Here is a 14443-nt window from a genome sequence, read left to right as displayed (position 1 = left end):
CTTAAAAAATCAAGCACAACAGTAATAAAATTGTAGCTTTTGTAGCATGCATGTTTCCTTTTTCAAAATTGTGCACAGAAAATTGGACATGTACAAGCTACTAGTGAAAATACATTCTCCAAAATCTGACTATATTCATCGAGTTTGGTCAATTATAATTGGTGATGAATCTGATCAATTTTTTCAGACCAATCATGGTTGGTTATAACATGACGTGATAACGAACACGTAGTGTCAAATCACTAGACAAATGAAATATGATAATCGACCAAATTTGTTGGTCGAAAATCTTTATAACCGGACGAGTAAGCTCATTTCTTGTAGTGTAGAGAAGAATACCATATAATATTAGATGTAAATATGAATATCTTTTGTAAAAAAACTTGTATATCTTTTGTATTTTGTATCATAATAAATATATGTATATCATAATAATTAAGTATTTACATAAATGTTTTAATATATATATAATTTGGCAGATGTGCCATCTTTAACATGGCAATTAAAATAGGGCAGAGAGAACATTTTCTTAATAAGTACTAATAATGATAATATTTTTTTAGTTCAAGATATTTTTGAATTTGTGCTTGTCGCATTTTTCACTACAAGAAAAACGGCCATTTCCTACCACATTCCAGTCAGAATTTCTTTGTGGTAGAAATTGGTGCTTGTATCTCAAATGGTCCCACTTGCCAAGTGGCTGCCCATATGGCGTGAAGTGGCTGCCCATATGGCACGCCACATGGGCGGCCACGTCACCTGCCCTGTCAGTTGCCACGTCATACAAATTGGGGTCAGGTTCATGAGTTGGCAGTTGCACCCATCCACGTGTCTTGCCACGTGGCAATTGACACAGAAAAGACCTCTTTCCTACCAAAATTGGTAGATTTTGAGTGAGTATTTCCTACCATAACTGGTAGGTTTCGATTGATAGATGGTAGGTTTTATGTCAGAAGACATGAATATCAGCATTTCCTACCAACCATTTCCTACCACTATATAGCTTGAATGTGATAGGAAATACCTTGAATGTGGTAGAAAATGGCTTGAATGTGGTGGAAAATGTTGTACAGTTTTTTTATAAAAAAAATTATTTCATTAATAGCAATGTAGAACAAGTTGTACATAAATTAATATCTAAATCATAAGCATACAACAATAAGCAAAATTGAAAAATTCATCATAAATCACAATTCGGACATATCACCATTATAACATTAAAAAAAATTACATCTCCAATGATAATTGCATATTAGAAATAATAATTCATTACAACAATTAATAGATGTTTCAAAAGTTAAGACTAATCATCTTCAAGTTCACATCATTGTTGAATCATTTTCCTTCATTCTTTGTAATTTCTTCATTATCGTTGTTGAATAATTTTCCTACATTCTTTGTGATTTTTCCATTTTCGTCTTTGTTTGTTTCATTTCCTTGGCCTCGAGTGAATAAAATCTACATAAGAAAAGTAAATAAATGTTAGTAGTCATTAACGCACATGAACAATTAATACATGTAGTAAAAACAAAGAAGTAATTATATAAATGAATCAAGATAAAAAATATGTTAAAAATATTGAAATGCATACATATATATGAGATGGTTTAAATGAATAAGATGAAGATATTTACCAAAAGATAAGAAGAGGATGAAGAAATTATGAAATGAAATTTTGGTGGACTAGATGAAATTGAAAGTAAAAATAGGAAGATAGTGGTTTATAGGTTCAAGTCACCTATTTCTACCAATATTGGTAGGTTATGGGTTCAGGCGCAATTTTCAAATTTTTTGAGTTTAATTTTGCCTCCGTATTTGAAATTTTCATTTTTGATTTTGGCTCCACATTTGATTTTTTTATGAAATTATGGTTCTTTCCTACCAATACTGGTAGGTTTTGAATTTGACGAAAATTTTGAATTTTTGGTTTAGGCTCCATATTTAAAACTTTTAGTTTTGGCTCCATATTTGAATTTTCGTGAAACCAAAGTTCATTTCCTACCAATATTGGTAGGTTTTTAGTTGGACTTTGTTTTAAAATTTTTGGATTTCGCTCCAAGTTTAAAAATTTTGAATTTTATTTCACGTTTAAATTTTTCGTGAAACTATAACCAATATAGGTAGGTAATGGGGTGCAATTTTTAGTGTAAGTGCATTTATTAAAAATTAAATAAAATATTTTAAAAAAAGTTAAATATCAATATAGGACTATATACTAGTAAAAAACACTAGTCAAACTACTGGTTGAATGTTAAAAAAATAAACCAAAATATTTATTTTTTTCCTAAAATTTTTATCATATCCCTAAAATATATAGTGAAACAAACATACAAATCTTAGGTAAAAAAATTGGATAATATTTATTTAAAATCAAATATTATATGAAATTGTTAAAATAACAATTTAATTACTATATTCAGGTGTTGCCTTTTCCTACCAATTTTAGGTCTATTTCATACCAAACATGGTAGGAAATACCCAACTAGGAAAAGGACAAACAACTTTTTTGGGCAAAACCTACCAATTCCGTTGAGAATTAAAAGTTTGTTTTAAGGATCTATTATAAAAATATAATATCTTAATTTTTAAAATTTTAATATTTCGACTACATGTATAAAATTTATGTATCTAATCATCCGTAAGGTTGGATTATTAAAAAAAAATCCAAGTGTGTAATCCTAAACATCTCCGACACTTTGAGTTGAAAACCTAACTCAATCTTCGAACAATCTCGACGTTTTATTTTCTAAATGATTTTCTTAGTCATAATTGTTTTCTTACCCAATTTTTTTTCTAGTTTTATTTCACTATAAAATGACATTTCACTTGAAAAGTTTTAATTTATCGAATCATTTTCATATTTAATATTTTTTTTCGTAATAATTATAATTATCCAAAACACAAAACTGTAAGTGTAATCAACTAACTTTTAGAGTTTCACTATTAAAATGAATAGTTGTTTATATTTTTAGAGTTTGATCAACGGAAATGTGAAAAACAATGCGCGAAAAGTACAAAAAAAATATTTTTCTTGCAGTATTTTCTATAGATCTATTATAAAAACATAATAGCTTAATTTTTAAAAATTCTATATTTCAATTACATTTATAAAACTCATATTTCTACTCATCCGTAAGGTTGGATTGTTAAAAAAAAATCCAAATGTCTAACCCATCCCCGAAACTTTAAGTTGAAAACCTAACTCAATATTCGAACAATCTCGACCACTACGCCATAAGTGCACATAGGAAACCCCTACTATACAGTTGCATAAGGTCTAAATCATGTTGCATAAGGCAATAGGAAACACCAGGCAGGGGTTGCCAATGTGGGCGTGGCCGTAGAGCCCTAAGGCAACGAATTATGCAACATCAAAAAGCATTGCATTATGCGTCTTTTGCAACAGTAAAAGCATACAATGACAACAACAGTCAGTGTTGCATAAAATGAAGCCACATCACCACTGTGTCCTACGTGACAAGTGACACGTCATTTTTCCACGTCAGCAGCGGTCCCTACTTTGACACGTCAGCAATGGGTCCCACATTTGTCAGCTCCACTTTTGCCACGTCAGGAGTGGGTCCCACAATATGTAATGCAACACTGATTTTAGTCATTTGCAACACCATTTTTTTAATATGTAGTCTTATGCAACATCATATAGAGTCAAATGCAACACTTTAAAAATTAAAAAAAATGGCATAGTTATTCTGCTTTTACATTAATCCTGCCCAATAAGGCATGCAAAAATCAATACAACAGGCATCCAATGAAATTTAAAACTTACTAAACTATTTCTAAAGTCTTATCAACAAGTATAGATTAAATCGGATACTTGGTTCTAACTATCAAAGTACCAAATTCTAACTTCAAACGAACAAATAAGCGATCTTTTTCTTTTCCTTTCTAAAATAATGTCACCTATTCATTTCAACTCTAGCCTCCGCAAACAATTTATCTTTATATATCCTGAATGTTGTTGTTCACTTCCCATTCTCAATATTTCCATTTTTCGAGGTAGCTCCGCAGATTCCACTATACTTACCACTCCCTATAGCATATTCATGCTTTGAAAAATGATATTCACCATCCTGAAAACTAGAAGTTTCAGCTTGAAAATTGGTCGCCCGGACATGCAAAAGACAGATGCTTAGCAATGTTAAAAAGATATTCTTCCATCTTGGAGCATTCAAAATAATTCAAGAAAGTCATTTAACAGTATATGCAAAGTGAATTTGTTCTTGTTATTCATTATTGAATATGTCACACGCTTGAAAGTTTAAACAGGAGAACATATAATCAACACATATATCTTAGCAACTTGATTCAAGAAAATGTAAATTTTTAAAAACTTTTATAATAAACTCAAATATTGATACCTTCTGGTGCCTGACTCCTCAGTTTCAAACATGATCTGAAAACGCATGCCAAAAGAAATTTGGCTACTACATACTGCTTTGTAGTACTTAGCTAAAGGAATCACAAATTCTGATGGACTAGCCCTGAACCAGTAAAGAGAAAAATTTATAAGATAAAGTCTTTTTGGAGTGCAAGTTGAGGGCTATTGCAAAAACAGTGTAATAATCCAATCTCAATCACTTTAAATATAGCACATCTAGCTTGTCAGCCTGAACCTAATTTATTATTACATATGTGTGTGCGTGTGGTGTGTGAGTGTTGTGCGTGTGTGTCTCAGGATCCTGCACGGATATGGCATCTAAATAAAGAGATTATACCTGAGAACAAGATAAACCAAGAATGAAATCAAAGCCACAAACCTTGGATTAAAAAACACTGTAAATGGACTATCGATGGCAGCTGCATGGGCGGAAGCGGCCAAAATTCCTATATGCATGCTATCACTAGATAACAGTGACGGTGATAAATTAGGGGGTTGGCGATTCGCCCTTCTAATACCCAAAAAAACTGTGGCTTTTCATCCCTGCTCATTATCATTAGAAAACAGTAAGTTATGCAGATGACCTCAATCGGAGAACTAAGATGTCTAAAGAGTAAAAAAAACCTTCTAAAGATAACATGATTTGTAATAAAATATGACGAAATATACATTACCACAATAAATATGACGGAATGTCCAAACATTGTCATGCAAATCCCTGGCAACAAGTTCTTGAGCAGGTGGTTGCATGGTGAAATCCTATAAAAACACGAGAATAATGTTCAAGAGATCTATATGTATATATACAATTTATTAATATATTTAAAATATTTTCATATTGAAGATTGTAATTTTTTAGTGTTACATACAAGAGGAGGGAAAATTTTCTCTGCTACACGCCGGGGAAAAGAAAATCCACCATGTGTGCATGTATCACTTGTTGTCAAAGTTTTACAAAAGAATTCTGTTTGCGGTTTATTCGCTTTCATTGACAGATCAGATCTTAGCAGCGAATCCTTGTCAAACTGCATACACTTTAGTTAATAAATCAAATTACTCTCTGTTAGGTCCCAATGAGTTTGTAGAAGGGGGGGTTGAATACAAACGGTACCAAATAATCGAATTAAATGCGGAATAAAAAATGTGAAACAAAATTCAAGTTAAATAAAAGTATTATTAAACTTGAAAGGTGTTACAACAACTGTATCGATTACACGGTATTAATCTCAAATTAATTATCACAAATCTAGAATAAATTCGACATGAACTTTTTCTATTTTTGTAATAAAAAGATTTAAATGCTAAACGCAATTTGAGATTAAGTTCTAGGGATTTTAATCCGCTAGATTGATACACAAGAACAAGATAAATAATTCTAGTGGTTTGGATTTAACATTAACAAACTAGAAATTGATCTTGAATTTCTGCAGATGAAGAATGATATATTTCAAAGGCGGCTGCTTTCTTTTGTTCTTGTATTTGATTGAGATGATAATGATATGCTGCTTCTCTGCTTCTATTTAATCAATCAGCTGAATCAATTGAATTGGAATGACAATCCTTTAAGCTTGCAAGACTTTCGGTAGGACAATTGAATGAACTAGCAAGACAATCTGAATGAACTAGCAAGACAATCTGAATGAACTAGCAAGACAATCATCCTCCTGATGTAACTTTCGGTGTAACAATTGAATATGGCCTAGCATGACAATCGGTATGACAATCCTGATTGTCATGCTAGTTCATTTTCAATTGTCTTGCTGATTTAATGCTTGAATTTAATCCAATTAAACTTCTGAAAATTCCTAAAATTCCTAGAATTAAATCAGAATTAATTAATCAATTAATTCAATTAATAAATAAATTATTCTTCGCAGATATAATTTATTTTCTTAATTAAATTAGATGACTTAATTAATTAATAGAGAATTAATTCTAGTCTTGAGCAGCAACCATTCTTCTGCAAATCTTCTGAAAATCACTGAAAATTATGAATCAATTCCACCACTTCAACGTTGACACTCGATGTACTGTCTGGTTCATGAGTGACTAACTTCCGTGACGTTTCTTCATGTCTTGACTCTGACACTTTGATTTTCTTCAGATTAAATCCTTGTAATTAATGATACTCTGACGAGATCTCTGTCATTTGATTAAATCCACAATCTTGATTTATATCACTGAGGCATGATCAACTTCTTGAACTTCTTCCAGTGAATTAACTCCTCAAGTCTGTAGATGAACATTGTCTCTGAATCCTTTGATAGATATTACTTTGCGAGATCTCTCTGACGGTCGATCTACTATTTACTTATTACATTCTTATTTGAGTTGAGTTGAATCCTCGAATATACAAATAGGTCTATGACATATGACTTACAATCTCCTCCTATTTGTTTGTTAGACAATAACACACAAATACCTAGAGGATAACTCAACTAACAAATAAGAAAAAGATATAAACATACATGCAAAGTAAATAGCAGAAAAGTTCTGGATGAGATTTAACATTTTCCAGATTCCAAGTAGATGTTCCTCTAGACTGAACATATCTTCAAGTAGTTTCATCTTCATTTGTACAACCACATTTCCTGTTGAGAAGCCCATATCTCTTGCTTCTCCCCCTATGAGAGTCAACTGATTAAAGAAGATCACCTTCGTTTTACCACCTCTCCCGTACAATAGGATCCGCAGATAAAAACAAATGGTACTCCCCTAACAGCTTCTTCCCTTACTAGGAAATCACCTTGTGTTTACCACCTCTCCCGTACAATAGGATCCGTAGTTACAAACAACAATGGTGTGGTGTAGTGTACATGTAGGATCTTTTTCTTACTCCCTACTATTTCTCCCCCTTAGTTGAGGAATCCTCCAAACTATTACTTAAGCTTTTATCTCCCCCTTAAAGAAGGAATGTATGCCGTCGTCTGAAGGAGTTCTCATATTTCACTTGGATGGAAAAGAAATAACAAGTAGTTTCTCTTTCTTCCTCACTGTGAGTGTGTGATTGTGTTTTAGTGTACCTCACATGTGTCTCACTCTTCTCTCCACTCGTGTTTACACTCATTCTCACAAGTGTATCACTCTTCTCTCATAGCTCCATAATCCAGCTATACCTGCAAGGAAAATCACCTTAGCCATCCTTAAAGGAGGTCACAGGTGGTGCAACCATTCTTCTGCAAACACGATATAATTTATTTTCTTCGCAGATATAATTTATTTTCTTAATTAAATTAGATGACTTAATTAATTAATAGAGAATTAATTCTAGTCTTGAGCAGCAACCATTCTTCTGCAAATCTTCTGAAAATCACTGAAAATTATGAATCAATTCCACCACTTCAACGTTGACACTCGATGTACTGTCTGGTTCATGAGTGACTAACTTCCGTGACGTTTCTTCATGTCTTGACTCTGACACTTTGATTTTCTTCAGATTAAATCCTTGTAATTAATGATACTCTGACGAGATCTCTGTCATTTGATTAAATCCACAATCTTGATTTATATCACTGAGGCATGATCAACTTCTTGAACTTCTTCCAGTGAATTAACTCCTCAAGTCTGTAGATGAACATTGTCTCTGAATCCTTTGATAGATATTACTTTGCGAGATCTCTCTGACGGTCGATCTACTATTTACTTATTACATTCTTATTTGAGTTGAGTTGAATCCTCGAATATACAAATAGGTCTATGACATATGACTTACAATCTCCCCCTATTTGTTTGTTAGACAATAACACACAAATACCTAGAGGATAACTCAACTAACAAATAAGAAAAAGATATAAATTGTAAGTCATATGTCATAGACCTATTTGTATATTCGAGGATTCAACTCAACTCAAATAAGAATGTAATAAGTAAATAGTAGATCGACCGTCAGAGAGATCTCGCAAAGTAATATCTATCAAAGGATTCAGAGACAATGTTCATCTACAGACTTGAGGAGTTAATTCACTGGAAGAAGTTCAAGAAGTTGATCATGCCTCAGTGATATAAATCAAGATTGTGGATTTAATCAAATGACAGAGATCTCGTCAGAGTATCATTAATTACAAGGATTTAATCTGAAGAAAATCAAAGTGTCAGAGTCAAGACATGAAGAAACGTCACGGAAGTTAGTCACTCATGAACCAGACAGTACATCGAGTGTCAACGTTGAAGTGGTGGAATTGATTCATAATTTTCAGTGATTTTCAGAAGATTTGCAGAAGAATGGTTGCTGCTCAAGACTAGAATTAATTCTCTATTAATTAATTAAGTCATCTAATTTAATTAAGAAAATAAATTATATCTGCGAAGAATAATTTATTTATTAATTGAATTAATTGATTAATTAATTCTGATTTAATTCTAGGAATTTTAGGAATTTTCAGAAGTTTAATTGGATTAAATTCAAGCATTAAATCAGCAAGACAATTGAAAATGAACTAGCATGACAATCAGGATTGTCATACCGATTGTCATGCTAGGCCATATTCAATTGTTACACCGAAAGTTACATCAGGAGGATGATTGTCTTGCTAGTTCATTCTGATTGTCTTGCTAGTTCATTCAGATTGTCTTGCTAGTTCATTCAATTGTCCTACCGAAAGTCTTGCAAGCTTAAAGGATTGTCATTCCAATTCAATTGATTCAGCTGATTGATTAAATAGAAGCAGAGAAGCAGCATATCATTATCATCTCAATCAAATACAAGAACAAAAGAAAGCAGCCGCCTTTGAAATATATCATTCTTCATCTGCAGAAATTCAAGATCAATTTCTAGTTTGTTAATGTTAAATCCAAACCACTAGAATTATTTATCTTGTTCTTGTGTATCAATCTAGCGGATTAAAATCCCTAGAACTTAATCTCAAATTGCGTTTAGCATTTAAATCTTTTTATTACAAAAATAGAAAAAGTTCATGTCGAATTTATTCTAGATTTGTGATAATTAATTTGAGATTAATACCGTGTAATCGATACAGTTGTTGTAACACCTTTCAAGTTTAATAATACTTTTATTTAACTTGAATTTTGTTTCACATTTTTTATTCCGCATTTAATTCGATTATTTGGTACCGTTTGTATTCAACCCCCCCTTCTACAAACTCATTGGGACCTAACACTCTCGCACAAGTTACATCTGAGCATATACCTCATCTATTTCAGGGCCAGCCTAAAATCATAAGAAAGAGAGCTATATTAGCACGCGAAAAAGAATTAAACAGACCGAGAGACTGAAAAGCAAGTTCTGTATTGCATACATGTTATGTCACATTGTGAAGCAGGCACTACAGCTTTGAGGGAAGATTAGGATAGTTTGGAATTTGAGCATCTACATCCTTCTTCATAGATGCTGCCACCTGAAAATGAACAATTCAGTTAGACACAACAAGTAGTCATGAACTGAAGAACCTTTGGTCATAATCACCAATAATGTTTTGGTTGTTCTAACAAACAATACAATAGAAATAAAGCAATACATTTTTACAAAGGTTAATATCAAACAACATACAGTATTTAACACATTACATAAGGTTTTATAATACTTAATTGAGCTAAATAATGACTTCAAGCTTATGGAAACCTATCAAATTCTAATCCAACCCGGAAAAAAAATTATGTCATAAGCTCCCAATTATAAACATATTTCACATATTCCTAAACAACAACAGTTTACTCTACTACAAGTTACTTACACTAGCATATAAATTTACAAGAGCAGCATTCATATATTAAGCATATATAGATATAAGTCAAAAGATGCGATTCACCAACCTCTGTGAACGAACATCCACATCAACTGGCTTCCTCCACCTCCTCTCAGACCTTTTACCACTACCGAAACTTCTCTTTCCAAAACTCGGTCCATCAATTAACCATTCCACTTCTTTCTCCTTCATCAACCTCCTTCCAATCCTGACCCTTTTCCTTCAAAACCTCCTCCCTAGGGCCTTCCATTGCCTAATGGATTCGACCCCTTAGGCTTAACAGCACCCACAACACCCCCATTGCACCTCCTCAGCAAACAACACCTTTCTCGTCCCTCTTCTTCCCCCAAATTAAGCTTAGGCCTCACAACATCCTCCCTCTTCTTCCCCCAACTCTCTTCCCTCTCGAACCCCCCTTCTCATTTCCATCAAACTATCGAAAGCCCCAAACTTTCTCCACTCCTCCACTCGATGGGTATTAGCCATGGATGGATTTCATGGAGGATTAAAAGAAATGATTTTTTTCACAATTGTTTGGTTAGCGGAAAAGTGGAAGATTCAGAGGAAAAGGGGAAGAACTAAGCGCAGAAAAAAAATAAAAAGGAAAGTTGCACACTGCTATAGATTTGGGGTTTATATGAACCAACGATTAAGATTTATCCATATTGTGTTTTTCTAAATTGATTAGACGGTCCTGATTAAAACTGAAGTTGCTGATCTGCATGATGCATTCATCATCCAATACTCTTCTGCCACGTAGCGATCAAGTGGCTGATTTTCTATTTTTTATTTATCGAATTAAAGACTAATTAAAAATCAATATTAAATAGCTAGAAAATTTTAAAAATTCTACAAAAATTACTGTACACTCAAACAATTGTCTAGATTATTATAAAAATAAAATATTAAATTTTTATTATATTTCCCCATTTTTTCAATATCAATAAAAAATATAAAATTAAAATATTTAGAGAATAAATTATATATTAATTATAAATAATTAGAGATAAATCATGGACTTATTACAAAATAGAGATAGGTCTTAACAATTTTATGGGGGAATATGGCCCCTATACTTTCATTAGGGGGAAATATGCCGCCTATATTTTTGGCAATAATTTGACTATTATAAAAACACACGATATAAAATCTAATTTTTTTTGGAAAAAATTACACATCTCTAAAATTCGTAGGTAACCGAATTCCTACGGTTGGATCAGTGAAAGAGAATTTAAAAAAAATAGAATCACCACTCGGGACAAGAATTGGTTATAGGAACCCGTGTTGACCGTAATTTGACTATTATAAAAACACATGATGTAAAATCTATTTTTTTTAAAAAAAAATTAGACATCTCTAAAATTAGTAGATATCATCATCCGTACGGTTGGATCGTTGCACAAAAAAATAAAAAATATAGAATCACCACTTGCGACAAGACTTGGTTATAGGAACTCGTGTTGACCGTAATTTGACTATTATAAAAACACACGCTATAAAATTTAAATTTTTAAAAAAACCATTTAGACATCTTTAAAATTATTAGGTATCATCATCCGTACGGTTGGATCGTTGAACAAAAATTTAAAAAAATAGAATCACCACCCGGAATAAGACTATGTCATGTGAACCCGTGTGCCCCGTGATTTTACTATTAAAAAAGCACGTGATATAAAATCTATTTTTTTATAAAAAAATTACACATCTCTAAAATTAGTAGGTAATATCATCTGTACGGTTGGATGGTTGAACAAGAATTTTAAAAAAATAGAATCACCACTCGGGACAAGTCTTGGTTATAGGAATATGTGTTGTCCGTAATTTGACTATTATAAAAACACACGATATAAAATCTAATTTTTTTAAAAAACATTTATACATCTCTAAAATTAGTAGGTATCATCATCCGTATGGTTGGATCGTTGAACAAAAATTAAAAAAAAATAGAATCACTACCCGGAACAAGACTACGTCATGTGAACCCGTGTTCCCCGTGATTTGACTATTAAAAAAGCACGTGATATAAAATCTATTTTTTTAAAAACAATTACACATCTCTAAAATTAGTAGGTAATATCATCCGTACGGTTGGATCGTGGAACAAAAAATTTAAAAAAATAGAATCACCACTCGGGACAAGTCTTGATTATAGGAACTCGTGTTGTCCGTAATTTGACTATTATAAAAATCCACGATATAAAATCTAATTTTTTAAAAAAACATTTAGACATCTTTAAAATTAGTAGGTATCATCATCCGTACGGTTGGATCGTTGAACAAAAATTTAAAAAAAATAGAATCACCACCCGGAACAATACTACGTAATGTGAACCCGTGTGCATCGAGGTTTGACTATTAAAAAAGCACGTGGTATAAAATTTATTTTTTTTACAAAAATTACACATCTCTAAAACTAGTAGGAAACAACATCCGTACGGTTGGATCAATTAAAAGTTATTTTAAAAAAAATAGAACATGAATATAACAAATAAATTTTAAGAATAGTACAATAACTAAGGCAACACTAAATAACCTACTGCAACATCAGAAAGCAAATGCAACGCCTGGAGTGCCATGTCAGCTGCCACGTCAGCAAGTGGGTACCACTGTGTGCCACGTTAGCATGCCACGTCACCACATGTAGGTCCCCAACATGCCACCTCAGATTTATTTTCCATGTCAGCATTTATTAAATAAAAAAAATATCTAATGCAATGCTATGACCTCTACTGTTGCATGCTGAACAACACTAACAATTATTAGCAACGATAACTTCAATGTACTGCAACGTTTTCACCACTGTGTTGCAATAAATTGAAAATTTTGTAGATAATGCAACGCTTTTCGTGCAACGCTGGATAAAAACCGTTGCCTATGTGCACTTATGGCGTAGTGGACGTTCCGTTTTCTAAACGATTTTCATAGTCATAATTGTTTTCTTACCCAATTTTTTTTCGTAGTTTTATTTCACTATAAAATGACATTTTACTTGAAAAGTTTTAATTTATCGAATCATTTTAATATTTAATATTTTTTTCGTAACAAATATAATTATCCAAAAAATAAATGAAAACACAAAACTGCAAGTGTAATCAACTAACTTTTATAGTTTCACTATTAAAATCAATAGATGTTTATGCTTTTAGAGTTTGATCAACGGAAATGTGACAAACAATGGGCGAAAAGTACAAAAAAAATATTTTTCTTGCAGTTTTTTCTATAGATCTATTATAAAAATATAATAGCTTAATTTTTAAAAATTCTATATTTCAATTACCTGTATAAAAGTCATATATCTAATCATCCTTAAGGTTGGATTATTAAAAAAAATCCAAATATCTAACCCATCCCCGAAACTTTGAGTTGAAAACCTAACTCGATCTTCGAACAATCTCGACGTTCCGTTTTCTAAACGATTTTCTTAGTCATAATTGTTTTCTTACCCAATTTTTTCCCTAGTTTTATTTTATTATAAAATGACATTTCGCTTGAAAAGTTTTAATTTATCGAATCATTTTCATATTTAATATTTTTTCGTAATAATTATAATTATCCAAAAAACAAATGGAAACACAAAACTGTAAGTGTAATCAACTAACTTTTAGAGTTTCAGTATAAAAATGAATAGATGTTTTTGTTTTTAGAGTTTGATCAACAGAAAAGTGACAAACAATGGGCGAAAAGTACAAAAAATATATTTTTCTTGCAGTTTTTTCTATAGATCTATTATAAAAACATAATAGCTTAATTTTTAAAATTCTATATTTCAATTATATGTATAAAAGTCATATATATAATTATCCGTAAGGTTGGATTATTAAAAAAATTCAAATGTCTAACCCATCCCCGAAATTTTGAGTTGAAAATCTAACTCAATCTTCGAACAATCTCGACGTTCTGTTTTCTAAACGATTTTCTTAGTCATATTTATTTTCTTACCCAATTTTTTTTCCTAGTTTTATTTCACTATAAAATGATATTTCACTTGAAAAGTTTTAATTTATCGAATCATTTTCATATTTAATATTTTTTCGTATTATTTATATTTATCTAAAAAACAAATGGAAACACGGGACTCTAAGTGTAATCAACTAACTTTTAGAGTTTCACTATTGAAATGAATAGATATTTATATTTTTAGAGTTTGATCAACGGAAATGTGACAAACAATGGGCGAAAATGAAAAAAAAACACATTTTTCTAAGTTTTCTCCCATTTCCTACCAATATTAGTAGGAAACGACCTGAATTATTGATATTTTTTTTTACTTCAGAAAAATGTTATATATTCTTAACAAGTCGATCAAAGTTAAGAATTGAAACTAATGAATGTAAAACTAGTA

The 14443-nt window shown here is 31.5% G+C and overlaps 1 pseudogene; it reads right to left on the bottom strand.

Annotated features, from left to right (window-relative positions):
- Nucleotides 1-3705: 3705 nt before the first annotated feature.
- LOC141702998 (auxin response factor 19-like) lies at nt 3706-5430 on the bottom strand (annotated as a pseudogene).
- Nucleotides 5431-14443: the final 9013 nt, after the last annotated feature.

Source organism: Apium graveolens, unplaced genomic scaffold (genome assembly GCF_009905375.1).
Source record: "Apium graveolens cultivar Ventura unplaced genomic scaffold, ASM990537v1 ctg6067, whole genome shotgun sequence".
Lineage (NCBI taxonomy): Eukaryota > Viridiplantae > Streptophyta > Magnoliopsida > Apiales > Apiaceae > Apium > Apium graveolens.
Note: the sequence above shows the minus strand (reverse complement) of the source record. Positions and strands in the feature narration are given on the sequence as shown.